Here is a 6,797-nt window from a genome sequence, read left to right on the forward strand (position 1 = left end):
CAAAAGCATCCATGAGGAGAGCAGAGAAGCGTTTTGAAACACTTAAGTGAAATTAATCTTTATTCAACAGGTGCAAGGGCATAAACAAACAGGAAAGCTGGAGGAACTTGGGCCTATTGGAGGCCGCTTTATTTGCAAATCACTAGTTTGGTGAGTCATTGTTCATGCTGAAACTCACATTATCTTGACCAGGATCCAAGTTATAGCTCCACCCCCAGACACTGTGTCACGGCCGGGCAAACAGCCAATCACGGCAAAGACTGTTCGTGGCGTCTCAGCCCAGAAACCTGCGGGGAAAAGATGGTTTTATGTTTTCCAGGACGGTATTAGGTGAGAGCACAGCTGTGGTAGGAAATAAGTGGCTTGTACAACAGTGTCCTTTAACTTTGTTTAAAGAAATAAAATAATTAGGGCTGGGCAACGATTCAAGTGTTTAATCTAATTAATCACATGATTTCCCTGATTAATCACGATTAATCGCATTTGTACGCAGAATCCAAAAATGAATCCAAAAGTAGCGTATAGCTTTTAGCATTTAGCTTTATTTTAAATGTGCTGCCATATGAATGAAAGTGCCATAACGTTTGTTGTGCAAACACACTTTTAACATCAGCATCTTTCTGTAGTTTTTATGTAGAAGCCTCGCTCCACTGTCTGTTTCCTTGAATGACTTGCTGCTATCAGTTGTGTGTTTTGCCTTTAAGTGATATTTTAGACTGGAACTACTACGCTGAGAAGACAATTCAACTTGGCAGTGTTTACAGATGACTTTGGTTCTGTCGACTCCGCCGTCTGGAAGAACTTTAAAATGAAAATGGCCGAGTAAAAGTTCCGTACCCTTCTCCATGTTTGGTGGATCCGCCGATTACTTTCTTTTCCTGTTCCACAGCAGACAGCAGCAGACTTTTACAAAATAAAAGCCTGTGAGAAACAGACTTTTACAAAATAAAAGCCTGTGAGAAACAGACTTTTACAAAATAAAAGCCTGTGAGCAACAGACTTTTACAAAATAAAAGCCTGTGAGCAGCAGACTTTTACAAAATAAAATAAATTTTAAAAAACAAACAAAAAAACTGCATAAATGCGCGATAAAATATTTATCTTTGTTAAATAATTAGCGAGTTAACGCGATAATAACGAGTTAACTCGCCCAGCCCTTATAATATCATAAATAATCTAAATCCATTGCTACCTGGTTGAAACTCCAACATACTTGAGGTGCTACTGCTGTCTGACGCTGGTTGCAACTCATCATAAAACATTAAAAACAGCTTTGCCAGCTATTTTTAATGGAATGTAGCTAACAGCTACTAAAAAGGTGCTTAAATTCATAGGTTGACATCACTAACTGGCATATTTAGGACATCATCGTGTTGCATTCTTTACATCTCTATTAATACATCAAAATTCCTAATAAAATTGCTCTCTTCCCATTAAAAGTCCTGACTTTATGATTGGGCATTATCTTATGACATCATCACCCGTGAGTTAAACACAAGTCAAACATCTGTGCTTTGATTTTTGGTCATATTTACATGTGTGATGATTAAAAAGAAGGATTAAGAAGAAGGTTCCTGGTCTGCAACTCAGCTGGAGCCTCTCTGTGTGTAGTTTGGACCCGGTGCAAGCATAGGTTCTGTTCAGGCGATTCTTAGCTGGTCCTAGGAGTTTGTCTTTGTGTTGGCCCTTAGATGGGCTGGTGTTCCCAGCCAATGGTTGCTCCAGGACCCCAGGATGTATCAGACAGTGTCAAAGGAACGAAAGGGAGCCGGGGATTCGGGTCAGTTTCAGCCGCTTTAAACAATGTAAAAGAACAGTTGCCGGTTCATCATAAGGCCAAACTACCATGCACGCTCACACTCACTCCTAGGATCAATTTAGAGTCACCATTTAACCCAACGTGCATGTTTTTGGATGGTGGGAAGGATCCGGAGGGAACCCACAGATACACGGGGAGAACAAGGCCCCAGGATTCAAGCCAGAAACCCCCTTTCTGGGTTCTGGAGATGGTTCCAACCACCACACCACCGCCAAATTATCCTGTCTCAGTTGACACTTGATTGAAAATCAAGCTTTATTTTTAATTTTTTATTGACCAAGCAGTGAAACTGCAAGGACCCTATTGTATCTGTAAGAAATATTCTTTCTTTATTTATTTTTCTTATTCTTTGCAAAAGGTATGCGAAAACTCATGAAATTTTGCGAGCGCCACCTGCCAGTCGACGATATGAAAGAATCTAAACTTTATATTTTTGGGAGTCGCTCATTGACTCTGTAGCGCCCCCTATAATGCTTAAAAATGGTCCCCGCAATAGGATTAGTTTCGCGTGGGACAATGAAATTCGGTACACTCATTCATCATGCCCAGACGCACAAAAAAGTCTCATGCCGCCAATGTGCCACTTTCACAGGAAGGCGGCCATTTTGGATGGAAAGTGCGTTTTGGTGCCATTTTTGACCGATTCCACGCCTTGCATATGATCGAACTCGTCCTACAGATTTAATGCTACAGACTTCAAACTTGGCCAGGTTACTCTTAAGACATGGGGGGAAATCATGGAGAAACCTTTTCAAAACTTAAAGGGCGTGGCCGTGGCAACGCCTCAAAGTTTGATGACTCGCCATCACTCGCCACAAAAAATTAAGTCGCTTATAACTTCCATATACATTATCCAATCTGTCCCAAACTTCATACGGTGAATGCTGGACCCAGCCTGAACGCGCCCATATAAAATAGTGATATCCACCTACAGCGCCACCTGCTGGTGGTCGGAAACGTCTTTTTTTTCCACAACTCTCATTTTATCAACTCCTCCTACATATTTAATGCAAAAACCTTCAAACCTGGCCAGGTTATGGGGGGGGAATTTAATTGAAAAACTTTTCCAAACTCTGAACGGTGTGGGCGTGGCCAGGCGGTGAAAATCGTGTTATTGCGTTTGTGATTTGAAAGCCTTATCATCATCACAACTTTATGAAACTTGGCACACACGTCCACCCTGACGACCCCGTACGTATGTAAAGGGTATCGTGTGTGGGCGGAGCAAAATGGCTCAGTGGCGCCCCCTAGAAATTTTCAAAAAACCCTCCGCATTGGGGTTATTATGTGCTCGTACGTACGCAGAGGGTATCGTGTGTGTGGGCAGAGCTGCGCGACTACGTCGTCCAGCGCATGCCCAACGTGCGCACATCCAACGTACGCACACCTCGGTCCCGCTCACAGCTGCTTGCAGCTTTCTAGTTTTAACATATGTTTATTGCACATTTTGTTTATTTACAAACGGTGAACAACATAGAACAAGAAGGTACATACAATAAATAAAAATAATAATTATTAAAAATGAAATTAATAAATAAATAACTGGAAGGAGAAAAATAAATAAATAAATAAATAATAATATAAATGTGTATGCTAATTCAGCTCTTCATTTCAGCCATTTACTTCTATGTAATTTTTTTCAAGGAAATTACAGAAAACCTTCCAGATTTTCCAAAACTTGTCTAGCTTATTTTTTGTTGTGTAGCTCATCTTTTCTAAAGCCGAGTAAAAAGACTTCCCTGTTAACCATTATGAAGTAGTACAAGGTTTATCCATTTTCCATGAACAGGCTGTACATCTTTTAGCTTCCAGAAAACAAATATTGAGTAAGGATTTTTCATTTTTGGAAGTCACAAAGTTGTCCGGGTGAATATTTAGCAAACATAACTTTGGTTTGAGAGGTACTTCTTTCTCAATGATTTGACTGGCCAGGTTCAACACTTTTCCCCAAAAAGAGAGCATCAGAGGGAATAAAGAACCTTTTTCTTGCTTACATTTAATGCAAGTATCTGGGATATTTGGGTTAAAAAGGTGCAGCTTACTTGGGGTTATATACTGTCTGCTTATCCATTTGTATTGTAGTAATTTAGAGTTTGTATTTATAGTTTGAGTTTGAGCTGTTAAACAAGCTCTGGCCCATTCTTAAATGAAGCTTTATTGATCGTTTAAGTAGTTTTAGTTGTTTGAATTTACTCTCCTGCTGATTATTTACGATCCGTTGCTGTAATTAAGAATCTACTTTGTGTTTTATGGTTCTGGGAAACGACTCTGCGCCTCTTCAAACTCACATTACAAGTGTTATTAAGCAAAAATACACGTTAAATGATTGACACCACCTTTCATCGTGTTATTAACATGAATTCCTTTGGTACTAAAAACCCGATACGATGACCTTGTGGCTCCATGAGGCACCCGAACGACCTTTGTAATAAACCGCCTCCTTGTTTATGACCCCATTTGACTTCTTTTTAGTCCTGTCTCTGTGTTTGCTCTGATTGTACCACATCTTACAGGATATCTCATTTCCCTCTTGTGTCATCATTACATATGGGAGAAGAATTCCATCTATAATTTGGACAAATAATATTCAATAAGAACAATTTAAAGATCATAATATACAGACTGTGACCTGCAGCATAAAGCAGCTGAAGACTTTGCTTTGGTATGCTGAAACTAAACAGTAAATCAGCAAACTTTTCATCTTTTTTATTAAATTCCCTGTTTCCTGAACACATACACTAAAAGCAGCGGAGGTGTCTGGGGTCATTTTTCTGTTTCGGACCCCCGTCACCTGGAACATGATCCTCGGATCACCTTGCTGCTGACGACAGCAAATTACAGCAGGTCAGGTCAGGCTCGCTGCTATTTTTACAACAACCACTCTGATTTAGCCTGCTGGAATTTACTCAGGTCGTTATTTACAATGTGCACCTCTGTTCAAACATGTTGCTTTTACTGTTTATACATATTTTCCGGGCACTGTTTCTGTTTCGATGATTCCCGTCTGTGTCAGTTATCAGAGCCAGAACATCCTGACACAGTTGTTCAGTTTTTTGGAGGTTTTTTGTAGTTAGTTTGCATGACAGCTGACGTACTGTGTGCAGCCAAAGCCACTGTTGCTGTGGAAAAGAAGCTAGACAGACCCAGAGCCTGTGTAATCTTAACCAGAGAGCCGGTGCCTGTTCTGGCTGACACTGGGCGAGAGGAAAGGTCCACTCTGGGACACGCTGCCAGTTCATCCCAGGGCGAACACCGATACCCGCTAGTTTAATGAGCTGAGTACCTGTGATTTACCTGTGATTCACCTGTGATTCTCCTGTGATTCACCTGTGATTCACCTGTGATTCTCCTGTGATTCACCTGTGATTCTCCTGTGATTCACCTTTGATTCTCCTGTGATTCACCTTTGATTCTCCTGTGATTCTCCTGTGATTCACCTTTGATTCACCTTTGATTCACCTGTGATTCTCCTGTGATTCACCTGTGATTCACCTGTGATTCTCATGTGATTCACCTGTGATTCTCCTGTGATTCACCTGTGATTCTCATGTGATTCACATGTGATTCACCTGTGATTCTCATGTGATTCACATGTGATTCTCATGTGATTCACCTGTGATTTACCTGTGATTCTCATGTGATTCACCTGGGATTCTCATGTGATTCACCTGTGATTCTCATGTGATTCACATGTGATTCACCTGTGATTCTCATGTGATTCACATGTGATTCACCTGTGATTCACCTGTGATTCTCATGTGATTCACCTGTGATTCTCCTGTGATTCACCTGTGATTCTCATGTGATTCACATGTGATTCACCTGTGATTCACCTGTGATTCACCTTTGATTCACCTTTGATTCACCTGTGATTCACATGTGATTCACCTGTGATTCTCATGTGATTCACATGTGATTCACCTGTGATTCTCATGTGATTCACATGTGATTCACCTGTGATTCACCTGTGATTCTCATGTGATTCACCTGTGATTCTCCTGTGATTCACCTGTGATTCTCATGTGATTCACATGTGATTCACCTGTGATTCACCTGTGATTCACCTGTGATTCACCTTTGATTCACCTTTGATTCACATGTGATTCACCTGTGATTCTCATGTGATTCACATGTGATTCACCTGTGATTCACCTGTGATTCTCATGTGATTCACCTGTGATTCTCCTGTGATTCACCTGTGATTCTCATGTGATTCACCTGTGATTCTCCTGTGATTCACCTGTGATTCTCATGTGATTCACATGTGATTCACCTGTGATTCACCTGTGATTCATCTTTGATTCACCTGTGATTGTCCTGTGATTCTCCTGTGATTAACCTGTGATTCACCTGTGATTCTCCTGTGATTCACCTGTGATTCACCTGTGATTCTCATGTGATTCACCTGTGATTCACCTGTGATTCTCATGTGATTCACCTGTGATTCACCTGTGATTCTCCCGTGATTCTCATGTGATTCTCATGTGATTCACCTGTGATTCACCTGTGATTCTCCTGTGATTCACCTGTGATCCTCCTGTGATTCACATGTGATTCTCATGTGATTCACCTGTGATTTACCTGTGATTCTCATGTGATTCACCTGGGATTCTCATGTGATTCACCTGTGATTCTCATGTGATTCACATGTGATTCACCTGTGATTCACCTGTGATTCTCATGTGATTCACCTGTGATTCTCCTGTGATTCACCTGTGATTCTCATGTGATTCACATGTGATTCACCTGTGATTCACCTGTGATTCTCCTGTGATTCACCTTTGATTCACCTTTGATTCACCTGTGATTCTCCTGTGATTCACCTGTGATTCTCCTGTGATTCTCCTGTGATTCACCTTTGATTCACCTTTGATTCACCTGTGATTCTCCTGTGATTAACCTGTGATTCACCTGTGATTCACCTGTGATTCTCATGTGATTCACATGTGATTCACCTGTGATTCACCTGTGATTCTCA

This window comes from Odontesthes bonariensis, chromosome 22 (assembly GCF_027942865.1).
Source record: "Odontesthes bonariensis isolate fOdoBon6 chromosome 22, fOdoBon6.hap1, whole genome shotgun sequence".
Taxonomy (NCBI): Eukaryota; Metazoa; Chordata; class Actinopteri; order Atheriniformes; family Atherinopsidae; genus Odontesthes; species Odontesthes bonariensis.